Genomic DNA, 12,654 nt, shown 5'->3' on the forward strand with positions numbered 1-12,654 from the left:
TTCTCCTCCATTCTCCTCCTAGGATCTTGGGCACACACACACACACACACACACACACACACACACACACGTACCTGGCATGAGTTTCAAGCCATGGGGTCTGGGACATGAACTGTGGTTGGCCATGTGGGAGTCCAGTGATGTAACCACTATGCTATCTGCTGGACCCTGAATGTTCATTTTATAAGAAACTGCTGAACTGTTTTCCACAGTAGCTCTGTCTGTTGTTTTTTAACTCTCCTATGACTCTCCTCTGCATTCAGGTCTAAGCATCCTTTTCTGGAAGTCACATGGAGGCATTCTCAGATGTTGCAAGAACACCTGCTAACAGAGTCAAGGACTTCATTTTATCCCCATGAATATAAGGCCCTCAGTGTCTTCAAGGATAAAGCTGGGAAATCTTTCTGAATTGTCCCCCAATTACTGAAGTAGGCCGAGTCCTCTGCTTTCCTAATGCCCTTAGGTACATTCCTCTTGGATATGAGCTCAGGGCACTGTGAGTATCCTCACTGATGGCTCCACAAGGTTCAGTTATTAGCAGCAGATTGGCCTTGTGCAGCTGGCAGGGGAGACAGGCCTTGCAGCCAGGACCAGTGGTCCCTCACACTGCCAATACCTGCCTCTTGGGGGCTGAGGAGTTTCTAGAGATGGAGCTCTCCTGTGTTCTGAACCTCCCCTGCACCTTATAAAGCAACAGTCCCCAACCTTTTGCACCAGGGACCAGTTTCATGGAAGACCAGTTTTCCACAGACTGTCTCTCTGTCTCTCTCTCTCCCCTGTGTGTGTGGTGGTTGTGGGAGGATGTTTATGAGAGTCCATAACCTAGACTCCTCGCATGCACAGTTCACAGTAGGGCTTGCACTCCTATGAGAATCTAATGCTGCAGCTGATCTGACAGGAGGCAGAGCTCAGGTGGTAATGGGAGCAGTGGGGAGTGGCTGTAAATACAGATGAAGTTCCACTTGCTTACCTGCTGCTCACCCCGACATGCAGCCCAGTTCCTAACAGGCTGATTACCTCTGTTGTAGAGAACAAAAGTCAGGGCCACTTCTTTCCCCAGAGGTGTGACTTTTGCAGACTCTCCTGGGTGTTCCAGGTCAAGTCTACCAGGTCTGTTCCAGCCATGAGGCACAGAGAGTGTTTGCACCTAGGAGTGCTGGGCTTCTGTTGACCCATTTCCTAGGATACAAGCAAGAAAGCAAGGAGCCACTGAGTCCCTGAGTATCTAATCTGCCTTTAGACTTCCCTACAGAGAGAGCTCTTGGCTGTCTTCTTCAGCCTTCTTCAGAGAGTCCTTGGGCACCTGTTGCTTATGTTACATTTGCCCAGATGACTGCATATACTCCAAAGCCCAGGTCTGCCCACTGTAAAACCTCTGGTGTCAGTCCCACCATCTTACTCTCTTGGACTTGCAAAGTCCCCAAGCATCCCTCCAAAAAAGAATTGTGAGATTTCCCACAAATTCCACCACTGCACCCCTGCCTGGCTAACTTCCTCTTGGCTCCTTCAGGGGTTCCCCAACCCCTTCCTGCTGGCATCCCCACCCCCTCCAGCCTCCCCAAACCCAGGGGCTAGCCCAAGGCCAAAGCAGCTGGCAGGGGAGACAGGCCTTGCAGCCAGGACCAGTGGTCCCTCACACTGCCAATACCTGCCTCTTGGGGGCTGAGGAGTTTCTAGAGATGGAGCTCTCCTGTGTTCTGAACCTCCCCTGCACCTTATAAAGCAACAGTCCCCAACCTTTTGCACCAGGGACCAGTTTCATGGAAGACCAGTTTTCCACAGACTGTCTCTCTGTCTCTCTCTCTCCCCTGTGTGTGTGGTGGTTGTGGGAGGATGTTTATGAGAGTCCATAACCTAGACTCCTCGCATGCACAGTTCACAGTAGGGCTTGCACTCCTATGAGAATCTAATGCTGCAGCTGATCTGACAGGAGGCAGAGCTCAGGTGGTAATGGGAGCAGTGGGGAGTGGCTGTAAATACAGATGAAGTTCCACTTGCTTACCTGCTGCTCACCCCGACATGCAGCCCAGTTCCTAACAGGCTGATTACCTCTGTTGTAGAGAACAAAAGTCAGGGCCACTTCTTTCCCCAGAGGTGTGACTTTTGCAGACTCTCCTGGGTGTTCCAGGTCAAGTCTACCAGGTCTGTTCCAGCCATGAGGCACAGAGAGTGTTTGCACCTAGGAGTGCTGGGCTTCTGTTGACCCATTTCCTAGGATACAAGCAAGAAAGCAAGGAGCCACTGAGTCCCTGAGTATCTAATCTGCCTTTAGACTTCCCTACAGAGAGAGCTCTTGGCTGTCTTCTTCAGCCTTCTTCAGAGAGTCCTTGGGCACCTGTTGCTTATGTTACATTTGCCCAGATGACTGCATATACTCCAAAGCCCAGGTCTGCCCACTGTAAAACCTCTGGTGTCAGTCCCACCATCTTACTCTCTTGGACTTGCAAAGTCCCCAAGCATCCCTCCAAAAAAGAATTGTGAGATTTCCCACAAATTCCACCACTGCACCCCTGCCTGGCTAACTTCCTCTTGGCTCCTTCAGGGGTTCCCCAACCCCTTCCTGCTGGCATCCCCACCCCCTCCAGCCTCCCCAAACCCAGGGGCTAGCCAAAGGCCAAATTAAAAAAAAAAAAAAAAGGGAAACAAAAACAAACAAAAGAATTCCCCTGCCCTCCTAACAAGCTCTCACAAAAGAGCAGGCTGGTGGGAAGAGGAAAACTTACCACAGGCAGGGGGAGCTGGGGCTCCCCCTATTGTTCTCCCACCCCAGGCCTGGTGATGACAATCCCAGCCCGCATAGGTTGCAGCCCCCCTTCCCTCAGCCAGTACCCCTCCTCGTTTCCCACCTTGGGCCCCCTGAGAAAGACGCCTTGAGGCAGATGTCCATGGGCCCAGGAGGTTCCCACAGGAGGAGGAAGTGAGTGCTACAAAAGGCCGGACCTTTCCCTGAGGAAGCAGCGCGGCTTGTCAGTGACAGACTACTGTAAGGATAAGGGACAGGGGAGGCCTGGACCCAGGGGACAGGGCCGGGAGAGGAGCTGCCTCTCCGGAGGAAAGGAGGGCATTGTGAGCCCTTGTTTACGGCGCGGCAGGGGCCTTGACCTTGCTGCTTGTCAACAGGCTGCGCTCCCTCCTCCCCCAGGCCCTCGTATTGTTGTGGAGCTGGCCCATTCATAATTTTATTTGGGGGTGGTTAGATTTGGGCTCCCAGCCCTTCCCCCAACTGGCTCACTTTCAGCATTGTAACCTGGGTAAAAAGGCAAGAAGACATCCTTCCCCTTCCCCGGAGCCAGCTTCCTATCCTGCCCTGTGGACTTGGGACTCTGTTAACCCTTGGGAGAGCAGGGCCAAGGGCTCCCCTCCATACACAGGCCAGAAAAGCAGGCCTGAGACCTCAGCTTCATCTTCTGTCTCGTATTTGCTAGGGATGAAACACAGGGTCCAGGAAGGGCATAGGCACAAGTTTGGGATCATGGATTAGACACTGAAAGGCGAGATTGCTGGAATGTGGGGCAGGGTTGCAGGAGTCAGAGGATGGAGTATCAGGGCCTGAGCTGTCTTGAGAAAGGGCTGACTCTCAGTAGCCACCACCTGAGAGAGTACACACATCTGTAAAAGAACTTTGGCAAACGGGGAGCACAGCTAGGGTCTGCAACCAGTCAAAGAGCAGTTGGGTAGACTTGGGAGGTCCAGTCTGGAGGTGACCAGGGGTCATGATGGGGGATTCTTGATCAAATGGGGGCTGTTATGGAGCTGGAGCAAAGGGGCAGGTTTGTTCTGAGTAAATACTAGTCCCAAGTTGTAGCTACTGGAGGCCTCACACACATCTATAAAAAGATGCACCTCGATGTCAGAGTGTTGCAGGATGGCTTCTGTGATATCCAAGTCATGAGTGTTTTGAACAAAGAATGGAAAGAAACATGTCAATAGTGAAAGGAAAAGGTAGTTTATGAAGTAAAAGTGAAAGTACACTCCTGAGAAGTAGGGGTGGGCCTGAGTGGACAGAGGGAGTGGCTCAAAAGGCCCTGGCAGTTGCAGTCTGCCAGACTGATAATGTTTTAATCTAGGTCATATTGGTTGATCACTGGCTAGACTCACCAATTATTCTCATCTCATTGACTCTATCAGATGTGGCTGGGCCCACTGATCTCTCCATTGGCTCTGTCAAATGTGGCTTAATCAGCTAGACATCCCTCAATAATCTCTTGCTTCCATTACCTTGAGAAGGGAATTTTCTGCCCTGATTGGGTTTTTCTGTCTAGCCACATGGGTAGATGCTTACCGGCTTCTAGTTGCTAGCTTTCTCCTGCCTCAGGAAGCAGAGGACCACCTCAGATAAACAGAGCTCTCATAATTAGAAGCAAAGTTGTGGCATGTAAGAGCCAAAAGGTATCCAGGAACTACAGAGACCAGGCATTACAGGACCAGAAAGCCGATGCTTACCCTAGGACTAGCTCAGTCTGCCCTCAGAACCGGGAGCAGGGCCAGGACTAGAACCCAGTACTCTGGTCTCCTGGAGCAGTCCCCTCCCACATGCATGTTCAACCAGAGGCCAACACCTGGCAAGCTCACTGTTTCTCCTCTCATTCTTGTTTCTCTTCCTTCCTCACACCCTACATGTTCTGTCTACCCACCTCTTCCCAAGGTGGTTCCTCATGCCTCCTACCATCTCTCCTTGCACTCCTAGATCCAGCTGAGAAAATCTACAGGTTGCCCAGGGCTTCAACAACTTTGTTCCCCCCTTTGGCGCCACCTCCTTTTTCTGGAGGTTTCCACCTCCCACCTGCCTCTTCCATGCCCCTGCTGCCATGAACCCAGCTGGCTAATTCTTTCTCAATTCACTTGCCCCAAGAAACCTTTTCTGATGGGTCCTGAAAGCTTCAGGAAGTTGTTGCCTCTCTACTCTATGGCAACCACGGTGCCCTGTGCAATGTATTATTCATCCCCACATCCAGCCCCCAGAGTTTCCAAAGTTTCTGACATTTGGGTTTTTACTTCACACTGGTGTAGAAGTTTGCAGAAGATAGACTCTTGAGTCTGCCCATGTACTCTGGGACTATGACCGGGTATAGGGAGGGCAGTACTCCTGCCTTTACAAAGCTCACAAGTCAATAACAGCCAGTACAGGGCTTAGCACGCTCTGCAGCCCTGTGTGCTTGCATGACGAGCTATGCATCCTGAATTGTCCAGGCATTGGGGGGGTGTATAATTTCTTAGAGCTGCCATAATAAATTCTGTAGACTAGGTGGCTTAAACAACAGAAATGTATTTCCTTACCATTCTAGAAGCTGGACGTTCAAGGTCAAGGTTTGACAGGACTGGTTTCTTCTGGGGCCCCTCTCCTTGGTTTGTAGATGCCACTTTCTCCCTGTGTCTTCACATGGTCTTTCCTCTGTAGTAGTCCATGTCCTAATTTCATTTTTTTTTTGAGAGAGAGAGAGATTTTTGCTATAGAATGCATGCGCTCCCTGGAGAAACAGAGACAGAAAGTGAGAAATAAGCCCCCTAGGGGGGATGGCCATACCACAATTCCTTCTCGTCCATTCTCCTCTCTGGATTTTGGGCACACATGCACGCACACATGCACATACACACACCAGGCATGAGTTTCAAGCTGTGGAGTCTGGGACTTGAACCGTGGTTGGCCACATGGGAGTCTGGTGGCTTAACCACTACATCACCTACTGCCCCCCTAATCTCCTCTTATGATAATTCCAGTCATACTGGGTTAGGACCCATCCTGATGACCTCATTTTACCTTAATTTCCCTTCAAAAGCTCTATCTTCAAATACAGTTACCCTGAGGTTCTGAAGATTAGGGCTTTGACATATAAATTTGGAATGTAGACATAAGCCAAGCCATAACATAGCAATTTTGGGTGCTCTCTCCTGAAAAGAATTTCCAGAAGCTCTCTGAGTCTATGAATAATCATAGCAGTGGCTAAAGAAATAGAGCAATGCTTAGAAGTGAAGGGCAGAGAGATGTGAAAGGGAAGGGTGGAGAGCACCAGATCTTCACTGTAGAACATACCTCCAACCTTGGCTGCCTCTTAAGTATACAATTCATTGGCATTTGGGTGGCCTGGAGCTCATCATGGCCATCCTCAGACTTTGGCTTAAGTTCTTACTCACACTTGCATGCAAGGGTAATGATATTTGTGACATTGACAGAAATTAGGTGAAAGGAAGTCAGGTTCACTTTGGGGAGATGGATGATATACATTGAGAGAAGTGATCTATCTGGGGAAGGGATGTAGGGACTGGAATGTTTAGGAATTAATGACACCCAGAAAGGCTGCTAATCCTGACCCACAGAGAGGCAGGTCTGGAAGTTATGTCAAAAGCAAGGTTATTGCATGGACTTGAGCTGCTCGTGTGAATTACCAAGGGTCAGCAAAAACCTTCTGCTGAATGCTGACACTCCTGATGCAGGGCCAGCACTCTCCCCTGAACTCCATTGCTGTGTGTATGTGTGTGTGTGTGCATGAGTATATATGTGCACACACATGTATATGTATGCATTTACATGTGGTTGTGTACATACCTGTATTCATATGTGCCCTTATGCACTACAAGAGGCTGAAGGCCCCATTTGAGCTGAGGAAAGGACTTGGGCCCAGCAGAAATAGGGAGGCTGCAATTCTGGCTCCAGGGTTCTTTGGCAAGGTGAGCAGTCACAGCGCACCAAGCACCAGTTTCAGCCAAGAACAGGTGGGGGTGCTTGTTTCTCACCAACAGCCCAAACCTTCTTCAATGGCTTCCTTCCAGCTTAGCATTGGTCTATTTGCTTTTCTGAGGACGTTCCTACCTTAGTGACAAGGACTACTTGGAGTTGAGAGAGAGGGGAGTAGGTGGATTATCCTAGGAAGGCCCTACACACAGTAAAGGTACACCCCACAAGTCCTTTGTGTGATTTTCATGATGCCACTAAGGCAGAGTAGGTGATGTTCTCTATATTCTTCAGCTTGACAGGGGAAAAAGGACCAAGATTCTGCCTCAGCCAGAATCCTCTATTGTGTGACTTAAGGCAAAGTGAACCTCTCTGAAGCCCAAAGTCTTTAGAATTAAAATGGTAATATTAATACCTATTTTTAGGGCTTCCATGGTAGTTGATGAGATAAAGCAGATAAACTGTGAGACACAGCTTGCCATGGGTGTAATAGCCCCTCCTCTCCTCCTTTGCCCCTGCATAGAGGGCAAGTGGCCAGGCCAGGGTCACAGAAAGTAGCACTGGATGCAAACTTGCAGCATCTCTACCTGTCTACAGAGATCTTATTCAGCTGTTCCAGCTCTAGGTTGGTGCTAACCTGATCACTGAGGTCTGAGACTTAGAGGAGTTTAGGGTTACCAGCATATTTTTTCTATTTTTCACTTTCAGGGGACCCCAAAATAGCAAAATTCCAGATCAGAACTAAAAAGTAGAGACCGGGCAACCTGGACCCTTCTCAGAACCTACAGTGGATCCACACTCACAGAGCCTTGTCTCCCAGGATTTTCCCAACAGCAACTCAGAGGCCACGCTTCTCTCCACTCCTCTCCCTGCATGTCTGCTCCGATTCACTCATGTGTGTACAGGCTACTTCTTGAGCCTCTACCCACAGGTGGTTACACCTAGACATGTAGCAGGAAATGAATCCTACCTACTCCTGCCTTGTCAAGGTCGACAGTCCATGAGCCCCTCTCCTCTATAAGCAACAACATAGGTAAGAAGAGAGACCCAGAGATATGCCAGCCCCTAAGTGGGCTGACTGGGTTGAGGGAGGGTGACTGGGGAAAACAGCGGACCTGTAGATCTCCATATTGTCCCTTAATGGTGGACTCAGAATCGGAAGGCAACTGAGTCAGGATTTAGACTCAACTCCCACCAAGGGAAGGACCCTCTTCCACCAGGAAAATATGGGAGAGAAGAACTTGTCAAATGTAGCATCATTGAGACCCAAAAGAGAAAATCATGCTTTTCTCTTAGCAAATCCACTTCCCATGTTTGGGCCAGGGTTAGAAGAAAGACCTCCTTTGTTTACCAACTTTAGACAGGTTCCTCTGAGCCCTCTTTTTAACTAGACCTCCGTGGACTCATGTGACTGTTCATGTAGAGTTCAGCATTATTAAGAATTCTGCTATGTTAGAATTCTTTGTCTCCCAACCTTGATATCTAATCACCCTCAAGTTGATTAAAACTCCTCTTTCTGACCCCCAACCCCCCCCCCCCCCCCGGGGGAACGTCTGCTCACCCTGACGGGACTTCAGCAAAAATCCTATTAGGTTGGCCTAACCAGAATCTCCCTATTCTTGATGTATCCCCTTCATAATTTGCCATCCCCTACCTTCAACCTGCTCCTTGGCTGTCACCTCCACCTGTTCTCGTATTCTGAGTTGTACTGGATCCTTCCTATTATAATCATCTTGACTCTTATCAAAACAGTCCTGAATAAATTCTCCCTTACCATTTTAACAAGTGTCAGAATCATTTTTTAAAAATAGGTAATATTAAGAGCAAATAAGAAAACAAATGAGCAAACAAATATCTGCTGTTAGGCTGCTTTGTGGGATGCAGGTGTTTGCACTTTTTTTTTTTTTTTGAGAGGTTTCGGCTATAGGGTACGTGCACTCACCAGAAAGACAGAGAGAGACAGAGAGATAGAAAGTGAGAAACCACCCCCAAGGGGGATGACCACACGGCAATTAATTCTCCATTCTCTTCTTGGGATCTTGGGCATGCAAGACACATGCCCGGTGTGATCTGGGACTCAAACCATGGTCGACTACATGGGAGTCAAGCGACATAGCCATTATGCTAACTGCTGATCCCTACACATGACTTTTACAAGCTGCCTAGATGACCAACTGGAACAATCATGAATATCCTTAACAATACAAAGTCATGGCCAGATGGAAGACCCAGGCTTTCCGGATTCCCTTTCAGAAGAGTCCAGAAATATGGATAGAAGTTTCAGCTGCTCTATACACCAGCCCTGGAGCTAACCTTGTGACATAGTGAGGCCGTTGATCTGTTGATGGCTACCAAAGCTGGGGTCCCCTTTACTGAGGATCAAGAATGGAGCCAGAGCCCATGGTCATCCTCACCCTGACAATCTCCTATGATCACGAGGTGCTGGCCAAAGTTCTGGTTGGAACCTTTGATTCCTGGACCTCCAGCTGACTCCTGCATGGAGATGATCAGCCATGGTATAGGGAGGGTCTTGGCCTCTCTATATAGAGTGTCCTCCATATGGGCCACACCCCAGAGGAAGAGCTGAGACTTCGGTGTGCACAATGTGTTTTCCCAGCATTTGGGAACTGAATAAGACCCTCGAGATCTGGTCTGCTCCCTCATATGATAGTTGGGAAATGAACCACTGGGTCAAGTCCTTCCCCTAATAGCTTTCAGTGAATACATGGACAAAATGAGGATTGAGGATTGAGATCTTGACTGGAGCTGAGGAGAGCTTCAGTCAGGAAGATTCCACAGGATTGGCACCGAAAAGTGTCAGAAAGGGACTTCACAGGTATTGATCACCCTCACAGATGGGACAAAACTACACTCTACAGTTTTCATTGTGGGAGGAGGAAAAAATAAGAGACTGCAACTCAGCAGGGAATACAATTTATAAATAAGTCTTGGGGCCAATGCATTTAATGCCCACCCCGTGGGGATCCTCAGCCCATAACTCAGGAGCACAATGGCTTTTCTTGTTATGAATGAGTGTGAAGTGCCAGCAGAGGAAATAGGAAGCCCCCAATGTAGTCTGAATGGACCTGTGAACAGGGATAATAAAAGTTGTCCTGGATTTCCGTTACCACCAGGTGTTTCCGCCAGGACTTCTATTCATTCAGGCTCACGATGGCCAGTGCTGCCAAATCTTCCCCTGCCCGACCAGCCCCTTGCTCCATGCCCCTGACCTCACTACAGCCATGAGAAGCCACATGGAACTGAGCCCCTAGGACTCTGTAAAGGGCATGTTCTGATCCTGAGCCCCCAACTCTGGAATTTGTTTCAGAGTAAATGAGATGGCAAACAGGTGAGAGAGAGAAGGGGGCCACCAAATTACAGCTGCCCCAGAAAGTCTGCTGCCCTCTTCAAGTTTCCACAGAGGCACTCATGGGAGGGAACCCAGGTGCAGATGGAGGCAAGTGGTCATGAGCTATGGGTGACAGGGACATGGGAGCCAGGAGGTCTCAGCAGCAGGGCAGACTGGGGTTAGATGCTGAGAAGGGCCACGCATCTGTCTGCAAAAGCTGAGACACATCAGCATGAGGTGTGCGTCCCAACAGTCAGAGTCAGGAACCTGGAGTCTGCCTCTAACTCCCCCTGTGACCCTGAGCACCATCATTTGCCTCTCTGAACCTGCCCCTTATTCCCAAATGAGAAGGTTGGAATGGCTTATCCAACCAGTGCTACCTTCTATGACTGAAACCAGACACAAGAATGACTCCAACCAAATGGAGAAGGGAAGCTTCCATTCCAAATGACCACCCAAGTCAGGCAGGATGCACAGATGAGTCAGGTCAGTTGGTGTAAGACCTAAGAGAGGAATGGAGACAGTGGGGGTTAAGGTCCACCACTGTCTACAGGTGTTCACTGTCATGTATTATAGCAGGACACAGGTCACAGAGCACATACTTACCTGCTGCCAGGTGAGGGGCCCTACTACCACTCTCATGTCATCTGATGCTGGGGAAGCTAGCGGACATGATGTTAGTGCTATGCCTCTAGCTGTTTTTTATTTACTTATTTATTTTATTTTATTTTTTTAGAGGTTTTTGTTATAGGGCACATGCACTCACCAGAAAGACAGAGAGACAGAAAGTGAGAAATCACTCCCCGCCCCCCCCCCCCCGCGGGGTGAGAAATCACTCCCCGCCCCCCCCCCAGGAGGGATGACTATGCTGCAATCCCTTCTCCTCCATTCTCCTTTCAGAATATTGGGCATGCACACACACACACCCAGCATGAGCTTAAGCCACCGGGTCCAGGACTTGAACCGTGGTCAACTACATGGGAGTCCAGTAACATAGCCATTATGCCAACTGCTGGCCCCTGCCCTAGCTGTTTTAATCAAGCAAATTCATAGACAGACTGCCATGTCATTCTGAAATGGGAAGATTTATGTTGTGGTAGGTAATTTATCACAGGGTTGGTTCCCTGGCCTAGTGGTTAAGGTAGCCAGATCCCATGAGGCCAACTGCCTGGTTTGAGTCCCGGACTTGGAAGCTTGAGAAAACATGCCAGATACATGTGCATGTATGCCCAATATCTCAAAGTAGTTAGGAGAGCTGGAGAAGCTCTCCATGGGGTGTGGCCCATAGGGAGGACCCTCTATATAGAGAGGCCAAGACCCTCCCTATACCATGGCTGATCATCTCCATGCAGGAGTCAGCTGGAGGTCCAGGAATCAAAGGTTCCAACCAGAACTTTGGCCAGCACCTCGTGATCATAGGAGATTGTCAGGGTGAGGATGACCATGGGCTCTGGCTCCATTCTTGATCCTCAGTAAAGGGGACCCCAGCTTTGGTAGCCATGGCCATGGAGCATGGCCATTCTCCATGGGGGGTACTTTCTCTTCTCTCTCATTCTCTCCCTCTCTCCCTCTCTCTTTCTCCCTCTCTGTCTTTGGTGAGTGCATGTGCCCACTATCAAAATAAATAAATAGATAGATAGATCACAAATTACTTGACTCTTTACATAATATATGGTTTACAACACACACAATCCACAAGGAAGAGAACGTTCAGCCATGGCTCTGACTGCTTAGCAGCTCAGTGGCTCTTGCCCCATCCCCAGGAGGAAGGGTCACCTTCCCCAGAGAACATGTCTTGTCTGTCCAACTAGGGAATGCTGCCTTGCATATATGGACAACTGGCCCCATAGTCCTTGGGAACATATTACCACTCTGCTATTGCGGCATCGCTTTGGCAGGTAGCAGAACCTATAGCTGCAAGGTCTAAATCTTACCACTCCCACACTCTGCCCCTCTGGGTTTTATCTTCAGGAGAAGTTAGAGAACCAAGACATTGATATTCACTAAGAACCTGCTGGGACCAGGGGAGTCCTCTCTTTAAAACTGTTCAGAGTTGAGACTAGCAGTTAGTGTAATGGCTATGTCACTGGACTCCCATATAGTCAAGCGTGGGTTGAGTCCCAGACCGGGTGGCTTGAACTCACGCCAGGCACATGTGTGTGTGCATCCAAGATCCTGAGAGGAGAATGGAGGAGAAGGGATTGCAGTGTGGCCATCCCCCCTGGGGGGGTGATGTTTTGCTTTCTGTCTCTCTGTCTCTCTCTGTCTTTCTGGCAAGTGCACACGCCCTATAGCAAAAACCTCTCCAAAAAAGAAAAATTGTTCAGAGTACAAGTTCTGACTTTGGACAGTCCAGATGTCTGATCAGTATCTTTATTAGTTGCCTAAGTTCTCTAGTAATCACTAATTAGACTTGTGCATAATGCCATCCAAGGTAATGTAGGGCTGCAGGTCCTTGCAGGTCCCTCCCATGACCCCAGGTCGTGATGACAATGGCGATGATGATAGTGGCAGGACTGATGACAAGGATACACAAACAGCTTCAGAGCGAATGCAGAGCTCCCTGCTCTTCATATTGTATATTGTGTATTTGATTTGTGTTCTAGCAGTTCAGTGAAGTAAGAAGGGTGTTGAT

This window comes from Tupaia chinensis, unplaced genomic scaffold, assembly GCF_000334495.1.
Source record: "Tupaia chinensis unplaced genomic scaffold, TupChi_1.0 Scaffold138390_1, whole genome shotgun sequence".
In the NCBI taxonomy this organism is placed as follows: Eukaryota; Metazoa; Chordata; class Mammalia; order Scandentia; family Tupaiidae; genus Tupaia; species Tupaia belangeri.